The sequence below is a fragment of the Emys orbicularis genome, chromosome 2, assembly GCF_028017835.1.
Source record: "Emys orbicularis isolate rEmyOrb1 chromosome 2, rEmyOrb1.hap1, whole genome shotgun sequence".
Classification (NCBI taxonomy): domain Eukaryota; kingdom Metazoa; phylum Chordata; order Testudines; family Emydidae; genus Emys; species Emys orbicularis.
In genome coordinates this window covers 24908679-24920960 of record NC_088684.1, presented here as the reverse complement: position 1 = coordinate 24920960, position 12282 = coordinate 24908679, and the positions used below count along the sequence as shown (strand labels likewise).

Sequence of the window (12282 nt, the reverse complement as noted above, 5' to 3'; positions counted from 1 at the left end):
GGGAAGCATTCATGATTCATAAGTGGTTACTCAACAGTTGTGTACACATTCATATCACTAATCAGGTGAAGGGAAAGTGCTGAGCTTGCACAAAACCTTGCCAGTTTGGGGTTTTTTGTGTGTGATTTAAAGTGAAAACCTTTAAGTAGGTTTGAAAACCTCAAAGTCTTAACTGGAATTTTTATTAACACATTTTTTCTCAAAGATGAAGTTTTGTGTAAGTTAAGACCCTGATTCTGTGCATCCCAAGCATGTGAGTAACTTCATGCACTTGAGTAGTCCCTCTCAAGTTCACATGCTTATGTGCTTGCAGGATCAAAGCTTGATGAAGGACACCCACGTAAAGCAGATAGCATTGGTTTTGTCATTTGGAAGTATTTGTGGAAAGATAAAAAGTGATTCTACCAAAAAAGAAAATAAAAGATTTGATGCTGCAGAATCTCCTGAGTCAAGTCATTGTTGCCATTTAGCATAAATGCATTTGGAAGCACTGTAGTGTAGTCTGGTACAATCAATAGCTCTCCAAGGTATTTCTCAGTTTCTCTACAGAAAGTGATTAATTTTCTTCCTTGTTATTTGGCACTTATAATGAAACATTAAGGGACATTGGCTGATCTCTTCTCTTCAGTAGGTGTGTAAGGCTTTCACAGAAAACCATTCTGACTTGTAACTTATCAAAACAATTCTTTCATAAGCAAACATAATAGCTAAGTGAAATTTAAAAGGACCATAACATGACTACCTAGTTTGCTGTCCCATGTTGAAATAGAATCATATAGAATCATAGGACTGAAAGAGACCTCGAGAGGTCATCTAGTCCAGTCCCCTGCACTCATGGCAGGACTAAGTATTATCTAGATCATCCCCGACAGGTGTTTGTCTAACCTGCTCTTAAAAATCTCCAATGATGGAGATTCCACAACCTCCCTAGGCAATTTATTCCAGTTTATTAACCCTAACACCCTGACAGTTAGGAAGTTTTTCCTAATGTCCAACCTAAACCTCCCTTGCTGCAATTTAAGCCCATTGCTTCTTGTCCTATCCTCAAAGTCTAAGAAGAACATAGACTCATAGACTTTAAGGTCAGAAGGGACCAATATGGTCATCTAGTCTGACCTCCCGCATGATGCAGGCCACAAAAGCTGACCCACCCACTTTCCCTTGAAGTCTTTAAATTAAGTCGCAGAGAATCCTCCAGCCTGCGACCCCTGCCCTATGCTGCGGAGGAAGGCGAAAAACCTCCAGGGCCTCTGCCAATCTACCCTGGAGGAAAATTCCTTCCCGACCCCAAATATTTTCTCCCTCCTCCTTGTAACAACCTGTTATGTACTTGAAAACTGTTATGTCCCCTCTCAGTCTCCTCTTTTCCAGACTAAACAAACCCAATATTTTTAATCTTACCTCATAGGTCATGTTTTCTAGACCTTTAATAATTTTTGTTGCTCTTCTCTGGACTTTCTCCAATTTGTCCACATTTTTCCTGAAATGTGGCGACCAGAACTGGACACAATTGAGGCCTAATCAGCATGGAGTAGAGCAGAAGAATTACTTCTCGTGTCTTGCTTACACCATTCCTGCTAATACATCCCAGAATGATGTTCACTTTTTTTTGCAACAGTGTTACACTGTTGACTCATATTTAGCTTGTGGTCCACTATGACTCTCAGATCCCTTTCCACAGTATTCCTTTCTAGGCAGTCATTTCCCATTTTGTATCTGTGCAACTGATTGTTCCTTCCTAAGTGGAGTACTTTGCATTTGTCCTATTGAGGATTTCATCCTATTTACTTCAGACCATTTCTCCAGTTTGTCCAGATCATTTTGAATTATAATCCTATCCAAAGCACTTGCAATCCCTCCCAGCTTAGTATCGTCCACAAACTTTATAGGTGTTCTCTCTATGCCATTATCTAAATCATTGATGAAGATATTGAACAGGGCCACACCCAGAACTGATCCCTGTGGGACCCCACTCGTTATGCCCTTCCAGCATGACTGTGAATCACTGATAACTACTCTCTGGGAACGGTTTTCCAACCGGTTATGCACCCACCTTATAGTAGCTCCATCTGGGTTGCATTTCCCTAGTTTGTTTATGAGAAGGTCATGCAAGATCGTATCAAAAGCTTTACTAAAGTCAAGATATACCACGTCTACCGCTTCCCCCCATCCGCAAGTCTTGTTACCCTGTCAAAGAAAGCTATCAGGTTGGTTTGACATGATTTGTTCCTGACAAATCCATGCTGACTGTTACGTATCACCTTATTATCTTCTAGATGTTTGCAAATTGATTGCTTAGTTATTTGCTCCATTATTTTTCTGGGTACATAAGTTAAGCTGATTGGCACTATATTTGTCCTTTTCCAGTCTTCTGGAATCTCTGCCATCTTCCATGACTTTTCAGACCAAATCGCTAATGGCTCAGATATCTCCTCAATCAGCTCCTTGAGTATTCTAGGATGTATTTCATCAGGCCCTGGTGACTTGAAGACATCTAATTTGTCTAAGTAATTTTTAACTTGTTCTTTCTCTATTTTAGCCTCTGATCCTACCTCATTTTCATTGGCACTCACTATGTTAGACGTCCAATCAGCACCAACCTTTATGTTAATAATTCAGGTACATTATATTTTACTTCAGTCAAAATCTGCTGCAGGAATAATTAAAAACAAATTTTCAGTCCTCATGCAAAATAAGTGGCTATGCATATGAGCTAAGGTGGGAAGAGATAGCATTAATATGCATAAATGCCCAGATTTTAAGGCTAGAAGGACCATTGTGATTATTTAATCTGAGCCCTGCATACCACAGGTCAGAGAATTTCACCCAGTAAATCATGCAATGGAACGATTTTTTCTTCCCTACTATAAGGACACTATCAAGCCCAATAACTTGAGGAGAACATGCAGCATAGCTTATAGAAAGGTATCCAGTCTGGATGTAAAGCTTTCAAAGGCCAGATTCCAATACTTATACCCCCATTAAATAGCACTCTACTCCACATGTCAATTTAGCTCAACGTGGTGATGCGTGAGCCACTTTCCTTGGTAATCAGTTCCAATGGCTGATTACCCTCACTGCTTAAAAAGTTGCATCATATTTCCAGTTTGACTTGTTTCCCCTAAGTTTAACTTTCAGCCATTGGATCTTGCTATGCTTTTTCCTGATAGCTTCAAGAGCTCCCTAAAATAAGAGATCTTTTCTCTGTGGAAGTACTTGAAGACTGTGATCAAGTCACCACTTTGCTAAACTAACTAGATGGAGGTCTTTAGGTCTATGACAGCCAGGAATGTATTCCAGACCTTAGATCATTCTTCTGGCTCTTCTTTGAGAGGCCTTCAGTTTTGCAACATTCTTTTTAAAGTTTAGACACATAAGATCCAACCATGCAAGGTGTAAAAGTCTCTGAGAGGTGAGATTGCTTCGCATCTTGCAAGAGGCACTCAGCATTATCTGTCCCATACAAGTATTTTAATATAGAATAGTTGTCCTGGTAGGTATTTCTTTGCTTTACATCTTTAACAGTATCCTCTGAAATTAATATAAAATCTAACAACTGCAGCCAAATTAAACATGGAAAATATAATTATTTCATCTAGAATGTCAGTTGCAAACAAAAATACGATGCACCGTCAATAGATGGCTTTGTTGCAACATGCTACCTGCTGTAAGAATATTGTACATACCATCATTTTAAGATATCTCTACCATTTTACTAATGCTTTTTTAAAAGAATCATTTGTACTGTTATGAGAGTAGAAAACCTCAAATTATAGTTTCTCATATAAAACCTATAAAGTCCTAATTGCTATCTGTAGTACATCAAATAATTATTTTTATTACTAGTACTCCTGTCTGTCAGGTGATGATTAAATGTTTCTGCTAAACAAAAATACTCATTGTATAATAAACTAGTTTACTAACATAGAATCATAGGACTGGAAAGGACATTGAGAGGTCATCTAGTCCAGTCCCCTGCACTCATGGCAGGACTAAGTATTATCTAGACCATCCCTGACAGGTGTTTGTCTAACCTGCTCTTAAAAATCTCCAATGATGGAGATTCCACAACCTCCCTAGGCAATTTATTCCAGTTTATTAACCCTAACACCCTGACAGTTAGGAAGTTTTTCCTAATGTCCAACCTAAGCCTCCCTTGCTGCAATTTAAGCCTATTGCTTCTTGTCCTATCCTCAGAGGATAAGAAGAACAATTTTTCTCCCTCCTCCTTGTAACAACTTTTTATTTACTTGAAAACTGTTATCATGTCCCCTCTGTCTTCTCTTTTCCAGACTAAACAAACCAATATTTTCAATCTTCCTTCATAGGTCACGTTTTCTAGACCTTTAATAATTTTTGTTGCTCTTCTCTGGACTTTCTCCAATTTGTCCACATTTTTCCTGAAATGTGGCGACCAGAATTGGACACAATACTCCAGTTGAGGCCTAATCAGCGTGGAGTAGAGCGGAAGAATTACTTCTTGTGTCTTGCATACAACACTCCTGCTAATACATCCCAGAATGATGTTCACTTTTTTTTGCAACAGTGTCACACTGTTGACTCATATTTAGCTTATGGTCCACAATGACCCCCAGATCCCTTTCCACAGTACTCCTTCCTAGACAGTCATTTCCCATTTTGTATGTGTGCAACTGATTGTTCCTTACTAAGTGGAGTACTTTGCATTTGTCCATATTGAATTTCATCCTATTTACTTCAGACCATTTTTCCAGTTTGTCCAGATCATTTTGAATTATAATCCTATCCTCCAAAGCACTTGCAAACCCTCCCAGTTTGGTACCGCCCGCAAACTTTATAGGTGTACTCTCTATGCCATTATCTAAATCATTGATGAAGATATTGAACTGAACCAGACCCAGAACTGATCCCTGCGGGACCCCACTCGTTATGCCCTTCCAGCATGACTGTGAACCACTGATAACTACTCTCTGGGAATGGTTTTCCAACCGGTTATGCACCCACCTTATAGTAGCTCCATCTAAGTTGCATTTCCATAGTTTGTTTATGAGAAGGTCATGAAAAATGAAATAGAGTTCTGCCTGGGTATAGAGGTAAATCTGACATAAAATAATCTAGTCTTAACTACTGTTGTAATATGAATATCTTTTGACTGTTGTTACAGTCCTTGAAACTTCACCAAATTAGATAACATGCTTTTGAAGATCTGGCTACTTCTTCCATCATTCATTTTCTGCCCAGGAGCAAGTACTAGCAGTGGTCTTTTTATTGTTTACCTCTTGCTCAGACAGAAGTGTATTTAAAGAGGAAGGATGGTCTTGAAATTAAGACCTGATAGGGATTCTAATCCCAGTTCTACACCAGTTTTCCTACGGAACTTTGGGCAAATCACTTAGGGCTAGATTGTGCCTGTTCAACACAGCCCTGCTTTAGGGGTAGTGTGGAGCTGCACCTCTCCACAGAGAGGCAGTGGGAGGAGACACCTTCCATCCACTCCCTTCTCCCGCTGCCTGAGGGAGTACACAGCCTGCTACGCACCCTTCAGGAATGTAGCATATACACACTCACCCTCTTCCCAACTGGCTGATGTGGGAATGGACCCTGTGACATAGAGGCCCATTAGCTGCTGACACAGAGTAGTGAACTGCTTTCAGGCCTGACAAACTCACTACACCTATCACATTGCTGTCATAGTATTTAACTATGAATAATGTTCTGTGAGGTATCAAATGAAAGCTTATATTAAACTGGTTATTATAAGCTTTGCACGTTGTATGTATGGTTGACAGTTAAATTGTTATTTTTATATACTAAAAATGTTTAAACCATGTAACCAGGCACAGTTGATTAACAAGTTTGTTCAAGACAAAGGAATGTTGATTTGCCAGTATGCCTACGTCTCTGATATATGCAGTGGTGTTGCAGCCGTGTCAGTCCCAAGATATTAGAGAGACAAGGTGGGTGAGGTAATATCTTTTATTGGACCAACTTCTGTTGGTGAGAGAAACAAGCTTTTGAGCTTATACAGAGTGCTACAGAGAAATACAAGAGGTGGAACAGAATGTTTAGCATAAGTAGTTACATATTTCAAGGGACCATTCAAGGTCCACTTGAAATATGTGTTAACTACTTATGCTAAACAATCTGTTCCACCTCTTGTATTTCTCTGTAGCACTGAGTATGTTTCCAGTTTCCAAAGAAGAGCTCTGTGTAAGCTCGAAAGCATGTCTCTTTCACCAACAGAAATTGGTCCAATAAAAGATATTACCTCCCCCACCTATCTCTCTGATGTAAATCAAGTATTGGGAAAGCCAGAACACAATGGGAGATGCATTTGTATGTGAGGCAACAGGAAAAGCCATGTTGACGGGGGAGATGTGAAAGCAGGGGAAGACACCGGAGACAAAACCACTCTCTTAAGTGCAGGGAATTCAATTGTACCTTGCCTTTTCATGGGCTTCCTAAGTCCGGGGGAGAGGTCTAGCCCCTAAATCCATCTGTGCCTCAGTTTCCCTATATCACAGCAGTGGTGTTACACTAAATCCATCTGTGTGTGTCTGGTGCCCGGATACTGTGGTGAAGAACGTCATAGAAAAGTCTGTGAATAAGATTGCGCCCTATTTTTTTTAGGTGTGCATTTTAAAATTACAAGACTTTTCCTTTTATTGGACCAACTTTTGTTGGTGAAAAAGACAAGGTAGTCCCATTGACTTCAACTGACCTACTTCTGTGCTTGAAGTTCAGCGTGTGCTTAAATGCTTTGCTGGATCAGGGCCTAAATATCTTGTCCATGTTTTTGTTAATAAGGGGCCAAATTCATTCCAAGTGTAACTTAGTTGAATTTGTTGGTGTTACACCAGGGCAGAGACTGCCCTGAGCTGGCTGAACTGAATTTGATTATCTACTCTGTTATATCAGTTTAATAAAATCAGTGAAGTTATACCAGAATAAAATTGGTGTAATGGAGTGGGGAATCAGGCCCTTGTATTCTTCATCTGAATCTCTGCTTCTTTTCATACGCTGGACTAGAAAGACACACTTTCTGTGGCTTATCTGTTCTTTTTTCAACAGTAATTCTTAACAGAATTCTTAATTTGTAACCAGCCAATGACTTCAGCTCTTTGAGGCTAAGAGTTACTGAGGCTACGTCTACACTACCCGCCTGAATCGGCGGGTAGAAATGGATCTCTCGGGGATCGAATTATCGCGTCTTGTCAGGACATGACAATCGATCCCCGAATCGACACTTGTACTCCACCAGCGGAGGTAGGAGTAAGCGCCGTCGTCGGGGGAGCCACGGAGGTCGATTTGCCGCCGTCCTCACAGCGGGGTAAGTTACCTCCGATACGTCGAATTCAGCTACGCTATTCGTGCTGCTGAATTTGCGTATCTTAAATCACTCTCCCCCCCCCCCCTCCGTAGTGAGGACGTAGCCTGAGTGACAAAGAATATTTTTTTCTCTTTGCACACCTGACAAAGAATAGCTGTAAAAATGCTCTGAAGAGCTGGCTGTTGTCTGACAAAATACACCAGACTTCCCTGCTTCCTGATTGGTCTGACTTCTAAAATATCTCTGCTTGCAACTGCAAGCCAGAGCTTAATTTCCATAAATACTATTTATTAAGCACCAAGAATGAGCTGCTCAGTGTTTCATGAAACATAAACAAAGACAGCCTTGGCCTCAACGAAACAATTTATCAATCCTGTCCAGGGATCCATGTGGCAGTGTGATCCTGGCCTTGATCCAGATGCATTATTGCACCTAGCTCAACTCTCATATATATAAAAATTCCCCCTTTTTTTTTTAGTGTGGTGCTAGTGAAAGTTATCAGGGGACCATAGGAACCATGTGTAGGTCTCTTCCTTTATCCATCCACAAGCAAGGTTCAGTGAGGCTTCAACTGACTAGGTACTACCATCTGACGAACCTGGTTTGTGGATAAAGGAAGGGAACTTCAGGTGATTTCTGCCATCACCTGATAACTTTCACTAACACCAAAAAAAAAAAAAAAAAAGAGGAGTTAGGCAGGTGAGCTTCCATTTTCCTTCTGACAAGGGGTAGGTTAAAAAAAATTGCCTGCATTTTGTGGTTCCTATTTGGCCCACTGTGTAAAAGCCAGGCTTATAACTTCTTGTGCCCCAACGAGACTAGGCTACGGTGCCCAATACCAAGTTGGAGATGGTTGAGTTTTCAGCATAAATTTTCTTTAAGAAAATGATGAAAATGTACTGGCATAGTGGTAGGCAGGGAGATCATTAGCTTCACTGACATGCAAGCATCGCAAGCAAGAGAAAATAATTAGAAATGTAACCCTGTCTGATCATGCAAATGTTGAGCACCTCCTACCAGCTGCTCAGCGATGTTAATTCGACTGGGTCTGATTCTCTACTGCCTTGTCCCTTGTGTGGTTGGTCATTTACACTTGTGGAAAAGAGGGATCAACACTATAATTCTGATTTGATGGCATCTTACACTCACTTTGCACAGGTACAAATGACTGTGCACAGTGAAAGGCAGTGGAGAAACAGGCCCATTGACTCTAGTGGAAGCCACGCGCACTCATTCCCCTTACAGCACCAAGCCCTATGCAGTGCCTACCCAGGCCCAGGGCATCTACATAGCAGGTATAAAAGTTATATGAAGACTTAGTTACTTTAGTTGTTTAATAGGTCAGCCTTGCGGGTTAACATTATGCTCGACTGTCATAAGTAAAAAGCAAAGATTGGGCCCAAATTAATCAGCTCTGTTACCTTGGAAATCTTCAAAATCCAAACCTGGCTCAGGATCCAGATTTTGTAAGTGGCCTCTAGCTAGCTTCATAATGGCTCAAATGAAAACCCCAGGTCAAAATCTCCTTACTTTGTGGTGGTGCTCAGATTCGAATCTGTGAGTCTGAATTTCTGGACTGAATTTGTGGCTCTAGTCTGAGTCCATCTCGAGGAGAAAACTGTGTGATTCCAAGTCTAGGCTCTGAACTGCGTATTGATTTGGCGCTGAGCCTGCACTGAGTCTGTTGGAGTCAGTAGGGCACCATGTGGGTGTGATTGTGCACAGTCAGTTGGAGGATCAAGGCTTAGTTATCTTCTAAACTTAAAGAATTTACTAATTTCCACCCCTCCCCCAAAAGGCCACCCCCCGCCCCAAAACAGACCACACCAGTGTAGAGTGACCAGACAGCAAATGTGAAAAATCGGGATGGGGGTGGGGGATAATAGTAGCCTATATAAGAAAAAGACTCCAAAATCAGGACTGTCCCTATAAAATATCTTCGTCCAGTTTCTAGTGTAACCCACTGGTTTCAAGACTGTTCTAGCTGCTATGAATATCGGGTATCAGAACTACATAGTCTCATAGCTGAGGCATAAATAGAAAGAGGAACACGTAGCTGGAAAGTGTCAGTGGTTAGTTGCTGAGAATTGGCAGGCCTGTGTGGAAATGCTTGTCCTAGGCGATAAGCATTGCATTTCCAGAATACCTTCACCTAGGCCTCTATGTGCAATGTTTATATTTTCACTGACCGACATTTTTTTTGGCTGGGAAGAGAGAGGGAGAGTAAGGGTTTAAATGTAGACTAAAACTATAATATTTAGGTATTGCTTCTATCTGGAGAGGGGCAGTTTTGTCTTTCATTGGGGCTCTTTAGGAGCAGTAGTGCAAGTGGAATCCATTTCTTATCAGTATGAGGGGGGCAGCAGCTAATGGGAGGCACATGACCTCCTCACATGACCCTCCACGTGACTCCTCCCTTCCCCACCCCCAGCCTGGGGCCCCTATGCTCTCCCGTCCCCTGCCCATGATCCAGCCCCCTTACCGGGGGAGGGGCGGGGGAAGAGGGGCTCTGTCCTCCTCCTGCTGCACTGGAGACTTCAGAACTGCAGCGGTGAAAGGAGCAGAATGTGGGGCTGCTGGGCGGCCTCAGGCCAGCAGCTCCTCCGGCGTGGCTCTACCGCCCCAGCCCTTTTATGCAGGGTCTCCTTCACCTGTACAGCAGCCCTGCCAGAGAACAGGGCTGGGGGTGGGGGACAAGGCTGGGGGTGGTACAGCGGTGCCGGAGGAGCTGCCAGCGTGGGGCCGCCCAGTGGCTCCATGTTCTGCTCCTTTCCCAGTTGCAGTTCCCGGGAGAGCTCTGTGGTTCAGGGCTCTCCCAGGAAACGCAGCAGGGAAAGGAGCAGAACGTCTGCAGCTCCTCCAGCGTGGCTGTACCGCCCCCAGCCCTGTCCTCTGGCGGGGCTGCTGTAGAGACGGAGGAGACCCTATGTGGAAGGTCTGGGGTCGGTACAGATGCGCCAGAGGAGCTGCCGGCCTGAGGCCACTCAGCCCCACGTTCTGCTCCTCCTATGTCTTTCTGGTACGCCATACCAGCTATAAATACCTTGCTGGTAAGGCGTACCGTACCGCCCTACTTGCACTGCTGTTTAGGAGTCATTGAGGGAGGGTGCTGAACCAGTGTCTCTGGCTGCCCTTGCTACACCCTCTTCTCTTCTTGTCTAGCACTTCCCACTATTTGGGCAGCTTTGTTCCCAAAACCCAGCCAAGCCTGGCAGAAAAGAGGTTTTGACCCTGCTTTACTCCAGTGCAGCCTCTTTGCTTGGCAGACGTTCTAGCACTCTGAAACCTGCAGTGGGTTTTATGACAGGAGAAGCTGGTGCAATCCCAGAGCAAACCTGATCCACCCAGTATTTATCTGTTAATTTCTAAGGAAGACATTGTGGTGTTATATGGTGCCAATTTTAAGTTTACAAAAGCATATAAAGAGTTAAATGATGAATAATCCCTTCCCCTCCTTGTGTCCTCACTTTTCTGTCAAGTCCATCTTTTGAATCTCATCCTGCAAACACTTGCTAACATGAGTAGTCACATAGAAACCAATGGGACTATTCACTGTAGTAAGCACTACGCAAAGCAGTAAGTGTTTGCAGGTCTGGGTCAGTAGATTTTAAGCTCTTTTGGGGCAGGAACCTGTTTTCTGTGCAGTTTCTGTGAAGCTCCTAGCTAGCACATTGGTGAACACTAGGAAATAATAAATAATTATTAAGAGACTGAGCAGTAAACTGTTTATTCACTGGGGTTTTTGCTGTTTAAAAAGTTTGCAGTTCTACTGCCACACACAGGTCTTACGCTATGTGATGGCATGTCTGCAAAAGAGGCCTGATCTGGTGAAAATGAAGTGGGGTCAGAATGATACAAAACTTCCTCATATGCTTTTGTCTGAAATAAGCATATCAGAACCAAATTGTACAATGCCAGAGCTTTGCTGGGATAAGTGTAGTGACTATGTAGGAAGTGCTACACTGACAACATGGGAAGTGCTGGAGGACCAATCAGCCTCCTTACCAGTTATTTCAAAGAAAGGTGAAAGAAACCTGTGCGACATATATGGCAATTTTCCTGCAATATCCTTGAAAGACCTTATTGTATTGTTTATGTATTATTGTGGTCTGGGATTAAATGTAGCCTCTCTAGGGGGGAGATGTGACAGCCATTGCAACCCTATTCAATATCTTTGGGGTCCACTGTTTTAAATGAATGTTTTATGTATGACTGTGTTCGACTCTATGGGGGAAGGCTACCACAGCTCCTCCAGGAACTAAAAACAGTGGGTGGGGATTAAGGCAAATCAGCAAAGTTGTGTGCTCCTCCCTCCCCCAAAAAGGTACTGCTTCCTGGGGATGCTCACATATGCTAGTTCAAACTAGATTCTCCAGAGACGGGCAGACAAAGGAAGGACTTTCCACACAGAGCTGGGGGGAGAGGTAGATACAATGGACAGTAGGGATAGGGTCCAGAGTGACCTAGACAAACTGGAGGATTGGGCCAAAAGAATCTGATGAGGTTCAACAAGGACAAGTGGAGAGTCCTGCATTTAGGATGGAAGAATCCCATGCACTGCTACAGGCTGGGGACCGACTGGCTAAGCGGTAGTTCTGCAAAAAAGGACCTGGGGATTACAGTGGATGAGAAGCTGGATATGAGTCAACAGTGTGCCCTTGTTGCCAAGAAGGCTAACGGCATATTGGGCTGCATTAGTAGGAGCATTGCCAGCAGATCAAGGGAAGTGATTATTCCCCTCTATTCGGCACTGGTGAGGCCACATCTGGAGTATTGTGTCCAGTTTTGGGCCCCCACTACAGAAAGGATGTGGACAAATTGGAGAGAGTCCAGCGGAGAGCAACTGAAGTGATTAGGGGGCTAGGGCACATGACTTATGAGGAGAGGCTGAGGGAACTGGGCTTGTTTTGTCTGCAGAAGAGAAGAGTGAGGTGGGATTTGATAGCAGCCTTCAACTATCTGAAGGGGGCTTC

At 43.0% G+C, this 12282-nt stretch overlaps 1 protein-coding gene across 1 annotated transcript in view; it reads left to right on the top strand.

Annotated features, from left to right (window-relative positions):
• Positions 1-12282, top strand: part of DEPTOR (DEP domain containing MTOR interacting protein) — a 112933-nt gene that overhangs the window by 17540 nt on the left and 83111 nt on the right. The gene's annotated exons all lie outside the window — the stretch shown is intronic.